The sequence below is a fragment of the Pan troglodytes genome, chromosome 5 (genome assembly GCF_028858775.2).
Source record: "Pan troglodytes isolate AG18354 chromosome 5, NHGRI_mPanTro3-v2.0_pri, whole genome shotgun sequence".
Lineage (NCBI taxonomy): Eukaryota > Metazoa > Chordata > Mammalia > Primates > Hominidae > Pan > Pan troglodytes.
The window spans coordinates 144781804-144806536 of NC_072403.2; the positions used below are offsets into that span (position 1 = coordinate 144781804).

At 37.6% G+C, this 24733-nt stretch overlaps 1 long non-coding RNA gene across 1 annotated transcript in view; it reads left to right on the forward strand.

Annotated features, from left to right (window-relative positions):
- Nucleotides 1-18863, forward strand: part of LOC107975311 (uncharacterized) — a 48007-nt gene extending 29144 nt beyond the window's left edge. Inside the window, exon 3 of the long non-coding RNA XR_001718741.3 lies at nucleotides 17960-18863. This is a non-coding gene — a long non-coding RNA (uncharacterized LOC107975311). The remainder of the gene's footprint in view (nucleotides 1-17959) is intronic.
- The last annotated feature ends 5870 nt before the right edge of the window (nucleotides 18864-24733 follow it).

Sequence of the window (24733 nt, forward strand, 5' to 3'; positions counted from 1 at the left end):
GATTTGTATCTATATTCTTATTTCTTGTAAGACAGTTTATTCTAAGCTACAATCAATTCACTACTTGTTACTTATAATGAATACTGTTCATAGTAATAGTTTTATTTTACACACACATAAATAGTATAAAGCATATATGTGGTTCTATTTCAAAAAGAAAGTTCTCCTGACAAAATGTATATAATTCTTTCCTTTAGCCTACATGATTCTCTGAAAATTATACCATCAAAGTGTAATCATTGTTGCCTGAGAGTCTAACACCAGGTAGTCAGAGTGTTGGTTTGAAACAGGCTTAACACTTAGCAAGATTTGTTTACTTCTTTTCCTTAGATGAAGATCAAATGAACAAATTCCCACTCAATGTTATAATAGAAGGAGACAAAGGAAAAAGAGCAATTGTATTCTATTGCTGAACTTTTCCCCTGTATTGAGACTTGATGTCCAAAATTTCACAGTTTTGTTCCATGGGACTGACTCATGCATAGGATAAATAGGATTTTCCCTAGGAAAACAGCAGAATGTAATGGCGCTATAGGTATGTATTTTCATGCCTTTAAGCCTTTTATAATGTGGTTGACTATCTTCATAAGGGAAGAAAGCACCACACTAAAGATTCTCCCTAAGCTTGATGTAATGATAAAAGATGTTGGGTGTGTTTTGTTTATTTTCTTTCTAAGCACTACCCAAATTTAAATACAAGTTGTTATAAAATTATGAAAGGATGAATTAAATTGCTTACAATAGGATGGAGACACAGTAAAGGCAGACATTTGGAAAAAAGCAAGGAGATCCTTAGTCTATGCATTCTTCCCAAACTATCCCTCCCCTTGTTTTTTAAAACCCGGCCTGTATTTTAAGATTTTTAAATTTTATACCTAAAACTTTCCTCTCTCTCTTTCCCTTGTTTTCCCCGCCATCCTTTTTTTTTAAGCTTTACCCTGGTGAGAATTTGGCCTACAAGTCTAAGGCAGTTTATGGGCACCAGTTGTTATGGTCTAATAATCTTTCCCAGGCTCTCCCTATTTGCAAGACACATTCTAATTTGGGGTCATATGGATCATTTATAAGGAAATGCCTTTTTGTAATCCACTTGCCCCTACATATATTTTTATTTGTAATATTTACACAGCTAATTTGACCAGAGGAGAAACTGCTCTTGGAACATGAGTGATTTCTACACAGAGAACAAATTTAGTTCCAATCAAGATCTCCATGATTAGGAACGGGTGTTCAGGGTAATTTGGAATTCAAGGCAACTACCAATACAGCACACGTTTAGATTTTTAGATGTGGTGGTGAACCGTTGAAAAGTAACTGGCTGAGATTTGAGCATTATTTGAAGTGGAAAAAGAAAAATAGCTTGTCTCTGGGCTTCATGCCATTTGCCTCCTTTAGTATCTGAAGATTTTTTTTTTTTCTTTCTGGTTTGGGGAAAAAGTGAGGCGCCGTGGGCTGTAGCAGGAATCAGGAATGATTCCTCTATAAGCAAAAAGATATCTGCCCAGTGAAGTCTCAGAAAAAAATTAGGTCTTGGAAATTATAGAGGAAGTCTTATTGCCAGGATTAGAATAAGAAGAATAGAACAGTACCGTGTTCTCTATTCCCAAAGGTTTGATACTGGTTTGTTTAAGATAGTTTTAGCTGCAAGTAATAAAAACCTGACACAAACTGGCTTAACATAAAGGAAAATTATTATATTATATCCTAGAGATCCCAGAAATAAGTCAGGCTTCAGAGGTGGTGAGTTTAGCAACATGGAGATGGCCCATGTTGCTGTCTCCATGTCAAGGGCACATGTTCTCTGTTTCTCGCATACCCTGCCTAGGACCATTCAGGCTATTTCTTTTTTTCTTTTCTTTTTCTTTCTTTCTTTTTTCTTTTTCTTTTTTATTTTATTTTATTTTATTTTATTTTATTTTATTTTGAGACAAAGTCTTGCTCTGTCAGCCAGGCTGGAGTGCAATGGCAACATCTTGGCTCACTGCAACCTCCCCCTCCTTGGTTCAAGCGATTCTCCTGTCTCAGCCTCCAGAGTAGCTGGAACTATAGGTGTGTGCCACTGTGCCTGGGTAATTTTTGTACTTTAGTAGAGATGGGGTCTTGCCATGTTGGCCAGGCTGCTCTCGAACTCCTGACCTCAGGTGATCCACCACCTCGCCTCCTAAAATGCTGGGATAACAGGCATGAGCCACCACACCCAGCCCGTCCAGGCTATTTCTCCTGTGTGACAGAACAGCCAGGGGGAATCAGCACTGTCCCTTCCTGGGTCATTTCCAATGGAGAAAGGAAGAGTTCCCTGCCTCAGAAGGGGTAGGGAATCTTTCCCTTCAGTCTGAAGCACAGAGAACAGTCAGGGCAATGTCACATGCTGATTGACTCAGAGGAGACAAGATCCACCCTGGGAGTACGGAGTGGGGAATAAATTCAGCTCCTCTTTTGTTCATTGCAATATGATAACACTATTTGTTTTCTACCATTTGTAGAAAACATTTTGATGTGCCATAATTTAAATTTTCTTCTTCTATTAGGTTGATGTAAAAGTAATTGCTGTTTCACAATGAGAACACACGGACACAGGGAGGGGAACATCACACACTGGGGCCTGTCGGGGGGTGGGGGGCTTAGGGGAGGGATAGCATTAGAAGAAATACCTAATGTAGATGATGGGTTGATAGGTGCAGCAAACCACCATGGCACGTGTATACCTATGTAACAAACCTGCACGTTCTGCACATGTATCCCAGAACTTAAAGTATAATAATAATAAAAATTTTTTAGAAAGTAATTGTGTTTCAGACCATGAATTTTAAGTCGTTATAATTAGGTTTAAACAATCTTTATTAATCAAAACCAGACCCATTACAACCAACACAGTTTTGCCAATGAGAAATAAGTTTGTTTATTCCTATAGCATAACAATCCGTGCTTCGGTATTTGATGAAATCTTGGAAAGCATTTTCTGCATCCTGCTGGTTATGGAAGGGTTTTCCATGAAAAAAGTTGTCAAGTGGCTTGAAGAAGTGGTAGTCGCTTGGCAAGAGGTCAGGTGAAAATGGCGGATGAGGCAAAACTTGGTAACCCAATTGTTCCAACTTTTGAAGCCTTGGTTGTGTGAAGAGCGGTCAGGCATTGTGGAGAAGAATTAGGCCCTTTCTGTTGACCAATGCCGGCTGCAGGTGTTGCAGTTTTCGGCGCATCTCATCGATTTGCTGCGCATACTTCTCAGATGTAATGGTTTCGATGGGATTCAGAGAGCCGTAGTGGATCAGACTGGCAGCAGACCACCAAACAGTGCCCATGACCTTTTTATGGTGCCAGTTGGGCTTTGGGAAGTGCTTTGGCGCTTCTTGTTGGTCCAGCCACTGAGCTGGTCATAGTCAGCTGTATAAAATCCGCTTTTAATTGCATGTCACAATCCAATCGAGAAATGGTTCGTGTTGTTGTGTAGAATAAGAGAACATCACACTTGACAATTTTTTTGATTTTCACTCCGCTCACGAGGCACCAACTTATCAAGCTTTTTCACCTTTCCAATTTGCTTCAAATGCTGAATGACCTTAGAGTCGTTGACATTGAGTTCTTCGGTAACTTCTAGTGCAGTTGTAAAAGGATCAGCTTCGATGATTGCTTTCTGTTGGTTGCTGTCGGCTTCTGATGGCCCGCCACTACGCTCCTCATCTTCAAGGCTCTCGTCTCCTTTGCAAAACTTCTTGAACCACCACTGCACTGTACGTTGATTAGCAGTTCCTGGGCCAAATACGTTGCTGATGTTGTGAGTTGTCTCTGTTGCTTTACGACCAATTTTGAACTTGAGTAAGAACATTGCTCGAATTTGCTTTTTGTCTAACAACATTTCCAAAGTCTAAAATAAATATAAAATAAACAGCAAGTAATTATTATTACTTTTTTATTAGTAATTTTTTTAGTAATAATATTTTTAGTAATTATTTATTAGTAATAATTTTTATTAGTTAAAAAATGAGAAATGTGCATCAAAATGATGTATAACATATCCACATTTATTTAAGAATGTATTCAAATGTCAAATGAAAAATTTCAACGATGCAAAGACCACAGTTACATTTGCACCAACCTAATAGGAACATAAAATGAATGCAATGGAATCATGTGACATATATAATTGATTTGTGGGGATCATGTGGGATTTTAACTTCCTTTTAAAGTACTGCTTTTATGGAAAAATGCATTCTGAGTTTTAACAAATCAACTTCCAATTAAGTAAGTGTGCTTATTCCAATGTTTAGCACAGAATCTAGCATGGGATAGCTGATCAATAAATATCCGTTGAAAAGATATGACTTTGGAAACACAACCCATTGATGAACTGGTAACACTTGTCTGCAATCTAATCCTTCCCTCAAGGAACTTTCAGTGGAAAAGATGACATATGTCAAAAACGTTATTTGTTATCAACAGAAGAAAGTACACAATAAAATGGTAAATTAAATATCATCAAGAGCACCAAAAATTAAGTGTAGCCATTAAGATTAAGGGCAACCAGGGGAAAGATATAGCAACTATTGCCAGAGTGTGTATTGTTAGAAAGTTCAAATGAAAGTCGAATCCCCCCTCCCATAAAAGCAGCAAACTATCATATTATTTTATAAAAATATAACTTAATAAACTGTGAAATTGAGAAGAATTCTGTGTAGTGTTTAGGTATATGTTTAAAAATATCAATGACAAATATATCCTAAATCAAGCTGGTATTGTTAACATGCAGATAAATATTTTTTTGGCCATCTCCTTGCAATATGTGTTAGAATTTCATCAGCCATAATTTTAAGAAAACTATTTCTTAGTTTCAGGAACCCAAGTAATGGACAATATGCTAGATGTAGCTTTAGTTCTTTATTGCAGAGCAAGGCCTGGTCATGTTGGAGTAGGCCATTGCCTTTAAGTAATGAATTGAACCTAGGAAGCCTCTTTTGCCTCAAAATTTATTTCCTATTCTACTATCTCTCTGGGTGGAACTTTACTATTAGATATTTATTCCTTTGGGTCAGCATATGTATTCTTTTGAAAGGCTAGTTATTCTTCTCTTAATATAGAAAAAACCTCAGATTCATTTTTCCTTTACAATGAAATCTGGTCATTCAGAGGATATATTAACATAAAATCAGCAATTAATACTTGCGGTGTACTGGACATTACATAAACATCTGGGTTACAAAGTGGCCTCCTTTTTAGAGGCCATAATTGAGTGGGAAGACACAGTTAAACACTGTGGGAAGTGTTATAGGCATAGCGATCCTTATTCACATACTAGGTAGGAAGGAGTGAGTATTTTGTGAGGATATGGAATTCTGGCATAGGAAAGATGGCAAAAAGAGGGCACTGAGTTTTGGTGGGAAGAAACTTCTAGTATAGGGCATAGAGAAAGATACGGCAAGTTGAAGAGGACATGGATCACATTTTAATTATTTCAAAATAATGTTTATAAGTAGGAGCTTTTATAAAATAATCTCTTAAATTGAGAAATTTGTGTAACATTTGTTTTAAATTTAGAATTGATTGTAGTCAATTAATAACCTTTGAGAACACAATGTGTAATACAAATGTTACAAGATACCTCTAAATATTGTGGTGATCTCACTCTTGTTCTCCTCCATCTCCCAAATACATAACAGATGAAGGTAAAGTGACAGACATGTACACAAATGATGGTAATAACTGTATGATTTCCAGTTACTCATGACTGACAAACTGTCACAACATTCTTTGCTTGTTTCCAAATACTCTTCCTCATGTCAGCAACAATTTCCTGTGCAAAATACCAGAGCAATTTCTCTTAAGAATCAATCTCACAGTCATCACCCAGACATTATTTCTAAATAATTTTCAGTATTAACCCCTAAGTCCTGATGGCAAAAGTCCTTAAGCTATGTGATTGTGTGCTTTGATTTGTCAATAAATCCAGCTCCCAGCACCATCTTCAGCCATAGATCACATTTATGTGATAGTCAGCCTCTAGGAAATCACTATGCATGGCCTGAAGGCTGAAGGACTTGAGTGTCAAAGCACTTGCAAGATTCTCAGTGGTCTTTTAAAGTAGGAATCATGTTATCATGGGACCACATGGTTTCTTAACCTTGGTACTTATTGTACATTTTGAGCCAGATAATTTTACATTGAGGGGGGGCTGCCTTTAGCAGCATCCCTTTCCTCTAGCCACTAGTTACCAAAGCACCTCCTGCCCTCAAGTTGTAACAATCATAAATGTCTCCAGACATCGAGAATAACCTCTGGAAAAGAAAATTGTCCTGAGCTGAGAACCACTGGGCTACGCACCAATATCCACTCTTCAGTAATGTAATTGATACTGTTCGTAGGTCGATTTTATAGTGCTGTGTGGCCTGAAAAGGAAGCCTACACATGACTCAGTGAGAAAGAATGGACAGCCCAACAGATCAACACCCACGGCCAATGATACATCAGAACACACTTCATCACAGATGACAGGAGGAAAGTGAAGTGGGAGGTGAATGATGTGGTATGATTCAATAGATTTCTTTTTGTGTGTGACATTTACTTTTTCTTCTTTTAAAAGTAACACGTGTTCATTATATAGAAAAGGAACCAATATACAAGTATAAGAAAGAAAAAGAAAAATAGCCCTAATATCACCACCAAGAGATAATGGTTATTGCTGTAAATTATATTATTTTTTCTAGTAGTCGCTACTTCTCCATGTGATGTGTGGGGTCCTCCTTGTGAGGGGATTGTTCCTGCTGCTCCAGTAAAGTGAGTCTTGTCTATGGGACCTGCTTTGGCCAATGAGATGTGATGGAAATGATGGGCTGCTTCTGAGTGCAACCTTTAAAAGTCAGCACTTCGTTTCTCTTTAGCTTTTTTCTCTTGACCATGCGAAGAACAAAGCACTGAAAAATGGCTGTTACTTTGTACAAATAAGTAGAACAAAGAAGACTCAAAACAGAGCTACAACTGACATGAAACTAGAGCAAGAATTAAACCTTTATTAGTGTAAATCACTATAAATCACTCCCAAATACATAACAGATGAGAATATAACAGATGAAGGAATTCTGGGATTATTTGTCACTGCAGCATAACCCCATAAAAAACTTATAGTATATTTTATTCTAGTCTTTTATGTACATATGTGTATATATAAGAATAAGATATATTATTTAATATAGTAACATTTCTATATAAATATATTTTTCTACTATTGAAATAATTTTCATGTTATAATCTTTGTGATTTATTTTTTCTCTTTATAATTTTCAACTATAATTCTTCATGTCTTTCAAAGATTTGTACACTATAACTCAGGAGGATGGTATGTAAGATATATAGGAAGAGAGAATATATTGGTAAAATGATATCACCTTATATTTTAGGTACATACAGGTTTATCTGTAGTTTAGAAAGAAATAGAATGTGTCATACTTAGCTCCTGACTGATATTGCTTTGGTCACATTTCTCTGTGATGTTTCTCTGTCATTATTATTACTTCTAACAATTTCCCATATAGTACATGGGAACAGTGACAAATTGAGTTCTTTGGCAGCAGTTATAATTACCGTATATTTATGTGAACAAATGTATTTGTTTTATCTTCATGATTCAGTATAAATTATTGAAACAGAAATGAGTTTTTAGAAGCTGGGATGGCTGTTTGGGTGTCAAACAAGTTAAACTTGACAATAAGGCATGTGCTTTAAGTTTCCTTGGTTTGTCGCACTGTTTACTCTGGCGGCAGGGCTGTTCTTAAGTCAAGCTTTCTTGCTCTCCCCCATAAACTGTTACATGGTAGACTGGTGTCAGCCAATCCTGAAGGAAATATCTGGAAACAGCACATTTATTTTCAATCTGATGCTGACCAGTCATGCCTCCAAGTGCCTCATTAATCTATGTAGAGAAGTTTTCAAAGACTTGGAGAATATCATCATGTGGGCCACCAAAATTTAAATATTTGATAGATAGACCATGATAATTTAAGTGTGGTTTTGCAAAGTAGGCTATTATGACGTATGTAGCTCAGGGCCTCAAGATGTTGATCAGTTTATTTTAACTGTATCCTAAAGAAATGACTTACCAGATGATAAGAAATATATTTTACTGAGTTTATCATGTTTTACGTTGGCTATTTTAGTTGATGGCCTTGATGTTTGAGTCTTGGCTAAGCACAAAAAGCACCTCTTTTTTGTGTAACAAATACAAATACAGAGGCGTGTGTATTTGTTATCTTTATTTGCTGTGTGACTGTGTGAGACAGCTTCTCAGTTAAATGGGAACTTAGACAAGAACGGTTCTTTGAAGGCTCAGATAATTTCTTGAACAAAATGAGAGCTTGTTGGTTATTCAAGGTGTTAGATGGGTGTTCTGCTTGTTACTATGGAAGGAATAACTTTTTTGCTTATAGTTTCTAGGTGCTGCTGGGCTTAGTGGCTCACACCTGAAATCCCAGCAATTTGGGAGGCTGAGGCAGGCAAATAACCTGAGGTCGGGAGTTCGAGAACAGCTTGACCAACATGGAGAAATCCCATCTCTACTAAAAACACAAAAAAATTAGCCGGGCATGGTGGCGCGTGCCTGTAATCCCAGCTACTTGCAAGGCTGAGGCAGGAGAATCTCTTGAACCCGACAGGCAGAGGTTGCGGAGAGCTGAGATCACGCCATTATACTCTAGCCTGGGCAACAAGAGTGAAACTCTGTCTCAAAAAAAAAAAAAAGTATAGTTTCTAGGTTCTGCTATGTTCTTTAACATCACTCTAGTTGGGTGCTTCTGGTCATTTCCAGCCACAATTCTCCACAAAACCAAGTGTTTCAGTTCATTCATTTATTTGTTCAAAAAATGTCTGTGGACAATGAACTATTTTCTAGTTTCTGAGGTTACAGTAGGGTTTGATAAGAACTATAGAAATCCATGCCTTTGATAAGAACTATAAAAATCCATGACTTTGAAAATAATAACACTTACATATGTTGTACATTGTGGCTTATTGAAATATTTACTTTCACAATGTCATTTGATTCACAACCCTGTGAGGTAGAGAAGACAGGATTGTCTGTATTTTATAACGTAGACAGCTGATTGTTATGTTTTTGAGTACAATTGTTTACTTATAAACTAGCGTCATGAATTGGAATTTTATCTATATGCTACTAACAAAGTTGACCTATACAATAGTGACCTCAGTGAAGTGGTGGATAGAAGAATCACTGGGTGAGGAGACAGGAAGTTGAGGGGGTAGAGACAATGACTATTTAGAGAACTCTTTTGAGGAAGTAGGGAATTGGGGGGAAGCTGAAAGAGGACCTGAAGCCCAGGGAGGTTTTTCTCAAGACATTTTGGAAGCACGTTTACATAGTGATAAGAATGAGCCAGTAATAATGAAAGAATTGATGATGTGGGAGAGAGGGAGGGGACAGTTGCAAGAAAAAGTCTCTGAAAAAGCTCAAGAGGGGTGAGATTGGGGTATAAAATAGCCTTAAAAGAGAGAAGGAAGATTCAATTCAGTTTAATAGGAGGAAGACAAAGGATACAGATATGGATAGGTAGGCTGGTAAATTTGATGGAAAATGACATGGTTCTCATTTAATCAATTCTCTTTTCTCAGTGAAATAAGAGACACACTAGCTAAGAGTGGGGAGCACGCAGATGGTGCTTAAGTTATAAGAGGAAAGGAAAAGATGTAAAACCATCATTGTATATCCACCTTTACATTTTTAATGTAGTAGGTTTTCTCTTCAAGTTTCTTTATTTTGAGACAGAGTCTCACTCTGTTGCCCAGGCTGGAGTGCAGTGGCACGATCTTGGCTCACTGCAACCTCTGTCTCCCGAGTTCAAGTGATTCTCCTGGCTCAGCCTCCTGACTAGCTGGGATTACAGGCATGTGCCACCACACCTGGCTAGTTTTTTGTATTTTTAGTAGAGACAGGGTTTAATCATGTTGGCCAGGCTTGTCTCGAACTCCTGACCTCAAATGATTGGCTTGCCTAGGCCTCCCAAAGTGCTGGGATTACCGGCATGAGCCAATGCGCCCGGCCTCAAGTTTCTATATAAAAATAAAAACACTTACCCCTAGAAATGTACATAATTGTAAAAATCCTCACTATTGTCCTTATTGTTCATTTACTTTGTATCAGCCCATAGATGTTTTTATGCCTTAATGTCAAGTCGTATATATTAGTTGAACATCCTGTCTTATGAAGTAAATTTATGTTTTGCCAGATGTAAAAAGTACTTAATATGTCATATTTTAAAATTACTTTTAAAGATTCTGCTAGTTTTGAGTTTCAAAATATTTGTTGAACTAATGGTGGTTATGTTTGTGCTTTGATGAACTCTGTAATGAAGTTTTATAATTTTGAGTGATAGTTCCTATAAAATTTCAGCAAAATTTTTATATTTCTAAAAATGACATCAAGGTACAGGTATTGTTTAGGTCACTTCTTCATATCATTTCTGCATATCTTCTGACCGTTTTTGTTTCAGACTACCTTTTCAAGGCTGTTGGCCATGCATGTTTGCAAACATCCCTGAAAGATAGAGATCCCTGTGGGATAGATGGAAGATTTTCTTTCTGACTAGGATAATAAAGATAATAGCTCTCACTAGAAAAGGATAAGAAGATTTGTTAGCAGCCCTTATTAGATTAGGGTTTTCCTAAGTTTGGAATTCCTCGGTTACAACACAGACCAACTAACTCTGTGTAGCACTCACCTGGGTCTACCTGCATCACTCCCATGCCACTTGGGGGACAAGGTGGAACCAACGGGAGTGTGAAGCTCATGTTGCCTGCTGTGCTGTGAGTAACAGAGCCTTTTGTCTCTGACCCAGAAGTCTCATGTTCTCTGACATTTACAGAACTGTGTCTAGCTAGCTTGTTAACTTACAAGTGGGGTCTAAACATCCCAGACCCTTTGCAGTTCCTGACATTTCAAAAGCTACATCAGCACAGTCACTTAATATCATGGAAAAATGTAAGGCACTCTTTACTTATTCTTTGGAGTTCTGCTTTTACCTCTAATCTTTTTCCTTTTCTTTTTTGTTCCTTCTTTATTTTGTTATTTTTAATTTTCAGGATTGAATTTAAACACCTAATTTTTTTATTCAACATTTAAGACACACATTTTGCTTTAAAGTCTTTCAGTAATAGTATTTAAATTGTTTCCTTGGCTTTTAAAAAGGACAACTTTTCTTAAATTTGTCTTTTCTAAAGGGTACTTATTTCAGAAAAATTTTCTTCTGGGTGGGAATAGTAATTGCTTCTGAGTCACAGCAAACAACGGATTGAATTTTAAACTCTGGAGATCACATTCCAGCCGAGCAATTTCCCAAAGAAAAGAAATCTAAAGTAGTCCCCTAAATATTAAGCAAGTGACAGCAATGATAAGTAGGGGACTGCTTTGAACTGACGATGGAGAGTGGGCCCACTGTGGTTTACCAAATTTGGACTTGGTAAAATGAGACCTAGCATGAACAGGCATAGGAGAAACCAGGGTCAGTCAATGGGGGCAGCCAGGGAAGCCCCAGCTGGCCTCTTTCAAGAGATACAACCAGAGAGAGGGTCTTGGAAGTCATCAAGGAGTGAGACATGAGCAGCTTAAAATGCTCTGGAGATGGCAAGGGAAAATTACATCCTGTGCTTTCAGGGCTGCAGGATGTGGGTTGACAGAATCAAGCATGGAATTTTCCTACTCAGAATGAGGGGACAAGACTGGTGATCAAAGGCCAGAAATAAATAAACGTCCCAAAGCAGCTCAGACTCATGACGCATATGGCACAGTGAAATCCAATTGATTTCACCCAAGTGGTAAGAAAATTTCAGGAAACAATGAAGCGATGAAAGCATGCCTAATTCAGGAAAACCTGGTGGATCTTAGATGGCCCTCTTGAATTGCCTGTGTTAAAACTTCACTAAATATAATTAACTAAATAATTATTTCAGTATGCAAGCATTCTATATATTTAAGGAATTTAATGTTTTTTGTTTTTGTCTTTTTTTTTTTTGAGACAGAGTTTTTGCTTTGTTGCCCAGGTTGGAGTGCAGTGGAGCCATCTCGGCTCATTGAAACTTCCGCCTCCCAGATTCAAGTGATTCTCGTGCCTCATCTCCCGAGTAGCTGGGATTACAGGCGTGCACACCACACCACACCTGGGTAATTTTTGCATTTTTAGTAGAGACGGGGTTTAGCCATGTTGGCCAGGCTGGTTGTGAACTCCTGGCCTCAAGTAATCACCCGCCTCGGCCTCCCAAACTGCTGGGATTACAGGCACGTGCCACCTCACCTGGCTTAATGTACATTTAAGGGATTAAAGTTATAGATTACAAAAACACTCTTACTGTCAAGGCGTCCTAATTCAGAAATCATCGCATTATATTTCTTCCTAAAGGTATTAGAGTAAAACAAAACTGTAGAAATGATGAGCTTTTATTAATTCTTTGAAATGAAATGTTAAATAACGCTATTCTATCACACGATTTCTACCTGTTTTTAAAAGCACGTGGCCTTTGAGATCTATTTTGGATAATGCTAGATGCTTAACCTCTTTTTTTTTTGAGAGGGAGTCTCGCTCTGTCACCCAGGCTGGAGTGCAGTGGCGTGATCTCGGCTCACTGCAAGCTCCGCCTCCGGGGTTCACGCCATTCTCCTGCCTCAGCCTCCCGAGTAGCTGGGACTACGGGCGCCCGCCACCTCGCCCGGCTAATTTTTTGTATTTTTAGTAGAGACGGGCTTTCACCGTGTTAGCCAGGACGGTCTCCATCTCCTGACCTCGTGATCCACCCGCCTCGGCCCTCAAAGTGCTGGGATTACAGGCATGAGCCACCGAGCCTGGCCGATGCTTAACCTTTTTATTTGAGGAAATAGTCACAATGGATTATTGATATTTAAGTGGCTTTTCTTAATGCTAATTGGAAAGAGTAACCATGAGAATCCTGCTTAAAATTTTACTTTATTTTATTGTTTTAGAGACAGGGTCTCATTCTATTGCCCAGGCTAGAGTGCAGTGGCACAATCATGGCTCACTGCAGTCTCGAATTCCTGGGCTCAAGGCATCCACCTTAGCCTCTGGGATAGCTAAGTGTGAACCACCTTGCCCAGCTAATTTTTACATTTTTTATAGAGATGGGATATTGCTATGTTGCCCAGGCTGGTCTCAAATGCCTCGGTTCAGATGATTTTCCTGTCTTGGCCTCCCAAAGTGCTGGGATTTCAGGCATGAACCACCTCACCTGGTCCTGCTTAAGATTTTAATTCTCATGTTAACAGAATGTTGGCTACTCCACCAAAAAAGCTTGCTCTCCAGAAGAAAAGTAAACTAAATAAGTGGGTGAGTGGGAAGGTACGAAGTTGTATGGAATCTGCCTCATATGCCAGCTATTTATTTCCTCATTAAATGTTTAATGCGAGAGAGGTACTTATTATCTGTCCTTACGAAGCTTACTTTCTGGTTGGGGGAGACTGACAACCAACACATCAAATAATGTATCAAGTGGTGTTAAGTGCCATGGAGGAATACAGAGCAGGAGAAGGGGAGTAAAGAAGCCTGGGCATGGGGTGAGGATGTTGTCAGAGTCAGATATTTCAAAAACATGCTTCTGATAATAATGTCCCTTTGCTCAAATCCTTCAAAGCTATCTCATTACTTTAGCACTAAGACCACACTTCTAAACCTAATGTACCCCACTGTGCATAGTTTGACCCTTGACAAACTCTCTACCCTCAACTCCTTCCATGTGTGCAGACACACTCTTCATTTCTGCCATATTTAGTTCCACAGACCCCCAGGTTACATCATCCTTTCATGCATCTTCTTGTTTATTGACCTGTAAATACCTATCCTTTGCTCCCCAATTGTCCGATCTAATAAAGTTTCTTCTTATCATTTAAGACTCTGACCTAGCATCATCTTTTCTTAGAAGTGCTTTTAATCCATTTTATCTAGTACCATAGGTCACTTTCAATTCCTCCTCTTTTCATGGCTCTGCAAATGGCTTCCCCCAAGTTATGCCACCTGCTCAGAATTCCCCAACACTGTTCTCTGTGCTTCTGTCTGTTCTAGCACCTTTCACATTGTGTTACTTATGTAAGAAAGTTTGGAATTAGGTTAGCATAAACAAATAAATATCATTTAATTTTAATAATTCTAACTGATTCTTCTGACTGCAGTGTGAATTGCTCAAGGACAGGGTTTGAGTATGTTTGCTTTTATACTCCCTACATGGACACCATCCTTGGTGCTTGGTATACATCTCACAAATGTTTGTTTAATCAATCCGTTTTGTATGTAAACATTCTAACTGAGCTTTAAATCTTTCCTGTTTTAGTGACAAGGATCTTTCGTAGTAATTTTCTACGCAATAGTATTAAGATGTAGTCACATGAATAAATCCATGCCTAATTTTTTTTCTATTATAGATGCCATATCATATTCTGAGGACATAATGTCATCTAATGCTTACTGAATTCATACTAGGTGCCAAGCACTGTTCTCTGCACTTTAAATAAGTAACAACTTATTTACTCCTAACGACAACCCTGGAAATGGAATGGGTATTATCAGTTTCCTTATCTTGCTTGAGTACAAAATGGTTAAATAAATTGCTAAAAGTTAGTCATATAACTAGGTTTCAAACCCAAGCAGCCTAACTCTAATTCTATGCTTTCAACCACTATACGATGCTGTCTACTTTTTATTAAGCTTCAGTAAGTTAAATTATTCATTCCGTAACAGAGGGGAAAGGAGGAAGCTGAGAAATATTGGCATAGAATTTGAACTACTTAGAATTTTTAGGGTTGGTTGGTATGGTGTGGAAGGTGCAAAGTACCTTAGGAATCGTGCCAAAGCTTTGAACTTAAGCCTCTAGGTACAGTATATTAGACACATGATATTTTTGTCATCTGCTACCTTCAATAATAATTCATTTAATCCAGTGAAGGGTGGTAAATGCTTTGGAATACATACAAGATGCTGTGGTTGCCATGGGGTGAAGTAAGAAGATATAAAACAAATAATTAACTGTAGCCTGCAAATAGTTTTTCCACTGTGTACCTTCTATATGTTCTGCTGGTAAAATAACACCCATTCGAAGAGCATGCTCACATGCATTGTTTCTTTGGATTCTTTCCACAACTCAGTAAGGTGTAATCAGTGCATTCATGATCCATGTCTTATAGATGCAAAGACTCAACTTGCCCAAAGTCATGAGTGGGGAAATGTGAAAATGAGTGAGGCATATGAATGAAATCATTTGTTCCTTTTCTCTGCCCTTTATCTTGCCTTTCATAATTATATTAGATAAGACAGTTTAATTGCAATTTATCCAATTGCAATTTATCTTAATCCTATTTATCTAATGTAAAACAATGTCAAAATTGGTCCAGTTTTTCATTAATGTTAAGAAAAGTGGGGCTGGGCAAGGTGGCTCACGCTTGTAACCCCAGTGCTTTGGGAGGCCGAGGCAGGTGGATGACTTGAGGTCTGGAGTTCGAGACCAGCCTGGCGAACATGGTGAAACAATTAGTCAGGCATGGTGGCAGGTGCCTGTAATCCCAGCTACTTGGGAGGCTGAGACAGGAGAATCGCTTGAACCCAGGAGGTGGAGGTTGCAGTGAGCCAAGATTGCACCACCTCATTCCAGCCTGGGAGACAGAGCTAGACTCCATCTCAAAAAAATAATAATAATAATAAAAAAAAGTGATTGGTTGAGAAACCATTTCTGAAATGTTGTAATTGATGTACAGACCATCTCTACAGTCTCCTAATTTTGGGGAGATTTTAATTGCTGATCTTACCTTCCACTGTTTCAACTCTTCTCTGTTCTATGAGCTTCCACCACCCACATTCCTATCTGGTGAGAGCCTAGAAGAACCAAATATAATGGTTCCCAGAAATCTGGGTGATGGTGTTAGTGATAGCGACCCATGTTTCTCCAACAATAACAATAACTTCATATCTGTTACCATGTTGGATTATTACCACAACCTCTTGAATTATGTGTGGTAGATATTAATGTCCCAGATTTATAGATGAAGAATTGGCACATAGGTAGGGTAAGTGATTCTGTGTTCTTTTGAAAGTTTTCTCATAGGTTTTACCATATATGTTTCTGTGAATTCAAGTCTACTGTGAAACGTACCTTTGCAAACCCACTCCTTCCCATTCTCCCCCATGTAAATAAATAGCACCTTCATCTAGCAGTTGCTTGAGTAAGAAACTTATGAGGTTTCCTTGAATTCTCTCTCTTCTTTCTCCCTTCACCAAATCCATCAGCAAGTCCTAATTACTTTATTTCAAAAACGCAACCAGAATCTGTCCACTTCTTTTCATTGCAGGTATTTTTATCTATTTCATTTAGGACTAGCTCAGCCAGGACCTAGAACAGTATCTGGTATGTCATAAGTCCTCAATAAATATTTGTAAAATGAATATTTCCACTATGATACTAGCAGTGATATTTAAAATATTTAGAAATATATATGGCAGGAACTTGGACCATCGGCAGGACTTCTGAAGTTCTTAAAGTTTCGTGCTCTGCCGGGTGCTAACACTTTGATCCCTGGGTCCTGAGGCAGTTTGGAAGTTCTGGGGGAAAGGATAATATGGCTGAGACATCACTTAGGTATTACCTTTTCTCAAGTGTTAGGAGATACTTAATTTCTGTTAATGTGCTTATGAATTGAATGTCACAACAGAAAAAGGATTGTGTGTTCCTACATTTGGGAGATGGAGCCAACAATAGTTCACTAAATTTGAAGTATTTTTATAATTATGAACATATTAGGAAAGAAGCTAAAATACTTCTGTTATAATAAAGGCAAACTTTTATCCAAGCCAGGCAGTTTGGGAAATGCTTCTGAAAATGTATCCTGTCTCCAAGAAAAGTAACTTGAGTACTCATCTAATGTCATTAAAAAAATTCCAACAGCCAATAATCACCTTGTAGCAATAGTATATAAGTGTGTATTTACCTGAGTAGTAACCAATTCTGATAAAGACTCCCTAGCCTACAAAAAAGATATTGATGTACAAAGACTAGGAATATAAATGCTTCGTTAAAATAAAGAAGGAAACAGGAAGTCTGGTAAATTTTTGATACTATTTTAATTTTTAATCTATTTTATAAATTCTAAGTAGTGTCAGACAAGAGTGCATTATTGCTTCATAATTCAGCAGCTTTGTGATCTGTAGGCTGTTTACTACATCAGAAAAAAAAAGTATGGACAAGCAGAAAATCCTGTGAATCCTGAATTCTTATATTAATGTGAAAATATTACTACTCTGCTATTTGACTTGTCCTCGAATCCTTGGATTATTAATCAGTTTGAGAGGGTCCAGAGAGAGAGCCCTCCCTGTTGCAGATTTGCTTTGTCTGTTTCCGTCATCTGTATCAGATAGGAGTTAAGTTAGAAGTGAAACATGACATTCTGACAGTGAATCCAGCAGACAGATTCTTGGCTGCATTCTCTGCTACACTTGAACTTCTGCTAAGCATGTGATGAAAGAGTGTTTTCAACTGCACCAGCTGTGGAGAGGTTAATAAAACAAAAGAGGGGAAACAAAAGTGCTCACAGCAGAAAGCTTCTGGCTTTGCTGATTTTTCTGGTTACAAACAATATGTCAGAGAGCTGTAACTGCTGTGTTGGTTTGGGCTTTAAGCCATTTAAGACAAGTTGAGCTTCTGAATTAAAAGTTTAAAGAGAATAAATAAGCAGCACATCAGATGCAATGTTATGTATTTTGGTGCTGGAAATGGAAAGCTCTTACTTTGTCATAGACACTTGGAAATTAGGAAACTGGTGTGTATTTTGCTGGCATCCTTGATAGTTTCTCCCGTAAACAGAAACCTGCATAGGCTTTCAGATGTTTGAGATATGCAGAAGCAAAAGTACTCTTGGCTTAGTGGACTGCAAGCAGTCTCTTATGCTTTCTGTCTCTCTTCCTGTGTCCCACTCCTCCAGCAAAGGACCATGGAATGTGGAACCTTGCCCAGCCTGCTGCTCAGGAGGCGATTGCTCAAGGCTGTCTTATGCAGAGGAGGTCAACAGTTGACCCATGAACCATTTAAACTGGAAGGAAGAATTAACCAATACCCTGAGAGATTGACTACAACTACTTTTCCCTGAAAGTTGGAGTGCAGAGTACAGGAGAGGAAGGCCACTTACTAATTTTCCTGCTTCCTTCACCAGTCCTCTACCTCTCCATACCTAAGGTCCTTCACTCAATATACTCAAGTCTTCTCTGCTATGACTGCATTCCCACATGCCACGGCATATAAAAGGTAGGATAAGGAGTTCCATCACTTCACACAAGCATCTACCAGGAGGAGGAAAATAAAAACAACATTTTACCATCAACTTCGCCACTTGCTGTGAAACCGAAGGCTTGTTATATAAGCGTTTGGGGACATAATAAATGTGACTTACATATGTCATCTGGGAGACATGGTGTTTATATTTCTTGAGTTGAATTGGGGCAGAAAAAAATGGGCATCTAAAATGCTCAATAATTGAGAGAAACTTTAAAAGTTATTCCTCACCCTAGTTTGTCTAATATCTATCTTTATCATCTTATTCGTCAGTTCCTTGGGAAATTAAGAGATTTAGAAATTTCTACTGAAATAAAATGGATTGTTTTGGAGACTGTTTCTGAATAGTTGCAGAACTCCCCCAAAGTCCCAACACAAGTCTCATTCCTCGTTTCCTCCTGACCCCCAGTATTCTAGCTGATTCAAGTTCACGCCCACATCTTCTCTTCAGACGTGCAGTTCCTCAGAGAGTCTTCTTTGTGGCTCCTAGACTTATTATGTCAAGTACTGGAACACCATGAACTTGCTAAGGAGCAAATGCACACGTGTTCTACACCAGAAGACAGTCAGATGCACTGATGTCTTGATTTATTGGGTTTGTAAATTTGGGTGTGATTAAGCACAGCACTGAGGAATCTGTCCTTTTAGACTGCGTTTACTGCAGGATAATGAATGTGATTTGATTTACACAAATGTGATCTGCGGAAAGGTTTCTTTAGGAGTACTCTAAGTCACAAACTGAGGTATATACTTCATATAAAGCATTAGTGAGGTCAAGGGAATAGTTGGGCAAAAGTGGGGAAGGTGTTGAGTTGGTTGGAACACTATGTGAGAAGCTAAGTTTCCCCAAATTTTGTTCAACATAAGCATACAATTATCAAATACCAATTTGATATCAAGACAATACTAATTTTTACTTCTTCTTTTCTCTCTGCCGCTAGTCTGTGAAGAAAAAACCAACACCTAGAATTTTTTCCATCCCTCACCTTTCCTTTGAGAACTCAACAACCCAAGCAACATGAACCTTTTCCCAAATACCATTTAGGAGAAGTCACTGGCAGTTTAAGAAACAGATTTTTAAAAAAAGTTCCAGGGTGAGACATCTTCCAACATAAACTTTAAATATCATTCTTAGCATCAAAGCAACAATATATTTAGTGTGAGTACTTATTTTTAATAAACTTGATTTTTTAGAGTTTATTTAAAAATTTTTAGAATTTTATTTATTTTTGTGGTGTACATACTACATGTATGTATTTATGAGGTACCTAAGATGTTTTGATACAGGCATGCAATATGAAAAAAGCACATCATGGAGAATGGGGTATCCATCTCCTCAAGCATTTATCCTTTGAGTTACAAACAATCCAGTTAGGCTATTTATTTCAAAATGTATAATTAAGTTCTTAGTGAACTATAGTCACCCTATTGTGCTATCAAATTGTAGGTCTTATTCATCCTTTTTTTTTTTTTTTTTGAGATGGAGTCTTGCTCCATTGCTCAGGCTGGAGTGCAATGGCACGATCTTGGCTTACTGCAGCCTCCTCCCTGGTTCAAGCGATTCTCCTGCCTCAGCCTCCAGAGAAGCTGGAATTATAGGTGCGCACCACCATCCCTGGCTAATTTTTGTATTTTTAGTAGAGACGAGGTTTCACCATGTTGGCAAGGCTGGTCTCGAACTCCTGACTTTAAGTGAGCCACCTGCCTCAGCCTCCCAAAGTGCTAGGATTACAGGCGTGAGCCAGTATGCCCAGCCCTTATTCATTCTTTCTATTTTCTTTTTTGTACCCATTAAGCATCCCCACCTCCCTGCCGGCCCTTCACTACCCTTCCTAGACTCTGGTAACCATCCTTCTATTCCTCTATGTTCATGAGTTCAGTTGTTTTGATTTTTGGATCCCACAAATAAGTAAGAACATGTGATGTTTGTCTTTCTGTGCCTGGCTTATTATCCTTAACATAATGATCTCCAGGACCATTGCAAATGACTGCATCTCATTCTCTTTTTATGGCTGAATAGTACTCCATTGTGTATAGGGATTACATTTTCTTTATCCATTCATCTGTTGATGGACACTTAGGTTGCTTCCAAATCTTAGCTATTGCAAACAGTGCACGACAAACATAGGAGTGCAGATATCTCTTCCATATCCTGATTTCCTTTTTTGGGGGTATACAACCAGCAGTGGGATTGCTGGATCACATGATAGCTCAATCTTTAGTTTTTTGAGGAACCTCCAAATTGTTCTGCATTGTGGTTGTACTAATTTACATTCCCACCAACAGTGTATGAGGGTTCCCTTTTCTCCACATCCTTGCTAGCATTTGTTGTTCCCTGTCTTTTGGATATAAGCTGAACCTTAGTTTTTAATCTCTAAAATAGAGCTAAGAGTGTTTAGGTAAATACAAAAATTCGATATGTATCTAAAATAAAGATACCTAGCAGAGAATATGCAAAAAATTAAAGTTTTGCCTCCTCTTATATAAGAGATATAATTAACACTTACTAAATTTGATAGTAGAGGTGAATGCAAATTAATTCCATAAAATAACCTTTACAAACATAATATAACCAACCAGTAAAATTGGCTTTGAGGAGACATTTGGCTTCTAATTCAGAGAATACTTCATCTTTGTATTTTCTCCAGTATTTTTGGAATGTATGTTCAGCGGGCAATAAACAAACAGAAATTTCAAATCATCTTCGTCTTGGTTTGGAAGAAGTAGAAATAGTATAACTGTTGGCCACTGAGATGCTGTGGGTTTCCCAAGAGACGAGATGTGCTGGGTGTGGAGCCTTAGATTGTGGAAGGGCAAAATTACAGGGCTCGGAAGAAAATATTATTCTACATGGCCCAACAAGGCATGTTATCAGATACTTAGTACTGGCTGCTTACCTGGGCAGCACCCCAAAAGGGAGAAAAGTATGGGATAGAGGAAATAATTATCTGGAGGCTGTTATTCAACACTTAAGATCCATGTGAGGGAGCTACAGTACAATGTTTCTTTTACTTCAGTCTGTATTAAAATGTCCACTTCATCTGTTTTGGGGAATATGTTGCTTGATTCAAATAACTACTTTTAATTTTTAAAGTAAACAAAATTAGAATAATAGGAACAACATTAGTTTTAGGAAACAGAAAAGGGTTATCACTGTTCTTTTTAGCATCAGTCACCTCTTGCTGAGTCTGCCAGAGGCAAAAAAGGATCTCCACCTACCCAGCATGCTTCCCTTTCTGGAGGGCCCTTGTCCTGTGGTAAGCAAGTGAAGCCTCAACACATATAGAGGGCCCACTAGCTGCTGTCAAGTGATGTCTGGCTTAGAGATGACAAATAAAATACGGGACCCGTGGCAACAATAGAGAACTTTGCTTTCATAACTGAAAACCTGAGAAAGTTTTGCTGTGTGGATTCACCAATTTGCTTTTCCACAAGGGTTTGCTATCCTGTTCGTCAGTCTGATTTTTGATTATTCTAAAATTCTACATAGAGTAGATGTCTGCCTTTCCTTACCAGGCGGCAGATTCTCCCTGGATCATTTACTGTTTAGAATTACAAAACAAATACAATGTTTATAATAAAACTTTACAAATGGTGAATTTTAAAAAATATTTTATGATCTCTTAATTACATACGGCAAAATGAAAGACATTGGGAAAAATAATTTTAACATAGTAATGACTCTTTGTGACTTTCTTTAAAATTGCCTTTTAAAATTATTGATTACATCAAGGGCAAATATAAACATTATAAATTGATCAGATTAACTTTTGTGGGTTTTCTTCTAAGAGTACCTTTCTTTTTTTCCTATCAGGCTTATTTATTGAATCACCAATCTAATTTCTAAATTGTTGTTATCCTTTAAAATTTTTACAGTTATAAGTTATTTGGTATTCATTATATCTGCTGGGAGGATTTGTCCAGAGGCATGGTTTTCTCTTCCCTTTTTTTAAATCAATATGGGATTTTAGTAACATCATGATCATCATATCACTCACTGGAAACCCATTGTGTGGCACTTTGTAGACATTCTTTTAATTGTCATAACAACCTTGCAGTGTTTACAGATGAGGCTCAGGAAGTTAAATAAAACTCTAAGAACTTGTACTCGGGGTTGTCTCCTTCAAAATTCTTTGCTGATCCTAATTCTGAAATGTGTGAAGTTGTCAAAATATGAAATATTGGCTACCCAAGCATGATAACAGTACATTTGTAAGCATTAATGTATCCAGTGAAGAAAATCCCTTGTCTTTAAAGGGCCCATGCTTGTTTATCAGAAACTCTGAGGCCATAGGACTCTACCACACCATAAACTCTGTTGGTTTTTGCTCTGTTTTCAAAGCATCTAACTCTGCCAGAAAGTAGTTCAAGCATGTTGGAAGAATCAAGCTTCCTGAATTGGGTGATGCATAATTTGGTTTAAAACTGATATAACAATCGGAAATTCTACTTATCCACTGAATCATATTGATTACACGCCAACGTCTTGTTCTTTATCCTAACCACACTCATTCTATTTTTTTTTTCATCTACAGAATTCTCATAGCCTACAAAGCAAATTTCAAAACAGATATTTAAAGGGATGAAAGGGCTTAGATAACTTTATAAAAATTAGGGGAAATCAATTTCAAGGATAACTGTAGATAGCTGGAATATGTAAGTAGCATCCAAGTTCTTGATTATAAAGACATGTTACTTGGTGCCTTCAAAACCAAAACAATGCTCCTCTTGGGATTCTCAAAAAAATACAGAAAGAGTAAACTCAGAGTAAAGATATAAGTAGAGACAGGGCCTAAAAATGGAAAGCAATTATGAAGAGAAAGTGAAAGACAAGGAGGAATGTTTAGAAAAATCAGATAACAGTGATCCAAAAGAGAGAACCCTTAGGACAGAGAAAGATACAAAGATAAATAGTGGTGGAAAATAATGAGGGCACAAGGTTATAATTCAAAGTAAATTTTCCAAATTGCATATCCTGTTTAAAATGTGTGTCTTAGAGTTTTACATGAATCTGGTGCAGTGGGAAAAAACACTGGACTGGGAATCCGAGGCCCTGGTTTGGGATCTGGCTAAACCATTCATCATCTATGTTTTCTTAAACAACCTATTCAGGGCCCTGGTTATTATATATATATATATATATATCCAAGAGATGCTATTAAATGCCTTCCAGTGCTAAATAACCCAATCGAGCAAGGAGCAGAATTTAGAGTAATACCTTATTAAATGGCAAGACAATATTTTCTTGCCATTAACTGATATTGTACTGATGAAAACCGGCATAGGACCCAATACAGTCCCGAGAACCTGTTCATTCTTTCTTTTCTTTCTTTCTTTTTTTTTTTAAGAAACATTAACTTTTATTAATTTATTCATCAAGTATTTTAGGATGGTTATATAGTTTGATAATATGCTGAATGATCGTTAAGGATATATCAAATTTTAGTAACAAATAAATTATTTAAAATTATTTGCCAGAATCTGAAAAATGACAAAAACTGAGAAAACTAAGTCACATTATGATGGTAAAATTCAAATGTTGAGGTATCCTAAAAGAGAACAGTAATAAAGTACTAACAGCAATTTTTATATGGCATTCAATGTAAATTACATTGAAGTCATTAACATAAAAGAGTTACACAGGTAAAACATTCAGATTCCTCACCAAAAATGTGTTAAGATTCTATTTACTCAGTCTAATACATCTTTAAGTGGAATTTTGGTGTTTTTTCTATGTGGACTCTGAACATTTTTATTAAGATTATTTTTTGCCAGGCATGGTGGCACACACCTGTAGTCCTAGCTACTTAGGGGGATGAAGTGGGAAGATCCCTTGAGCCCAGGAGGTCAAGGCTGCAGTAAGCCGTGATTGTGCCACTGCGCTCCAGCCTGGGCAACAAAGTGAGATTTGGTATCAAAAAAAAAAAAGGACAATAATAACAATATTAGTGTTATCAAAGTAGTGTAGTGGTTAAACACGGGAACTCTACAACCAGCTACTTAAGTCAAAATCCTGGCTTCACTACCTACTAGTTGTGTGATCTTGAGCAAGCTATCAACACACTCGGTGCCTCAGTTTCCTCACCTATAAAATGGGTATATGAGTACTCACCTCATATGACAACTTTAAGCATTAAATGAATAAGTACAATTCTTTTAATAGTAACTTTACCCTGTCACTGTTACAGTCATATTTTGCTGACATTATGCAAACATTCTCTTAGATTTTGTTGTATACAGTGCATATTTGATCTTTCTTACTTACTCGAAACTGACTATGCAAATAAACGTTTGGTATTTTAAGGTCTAGTGCTGTCCTTGAGGTCTAGATAAAATCGGTGTACAACTGGACACTACTGTAATTTGGGCCTTCTGTATAGTAGTTTAGTTTTTTGCTTAAAGTCTCCCTATAATTGCCAACTCAGTA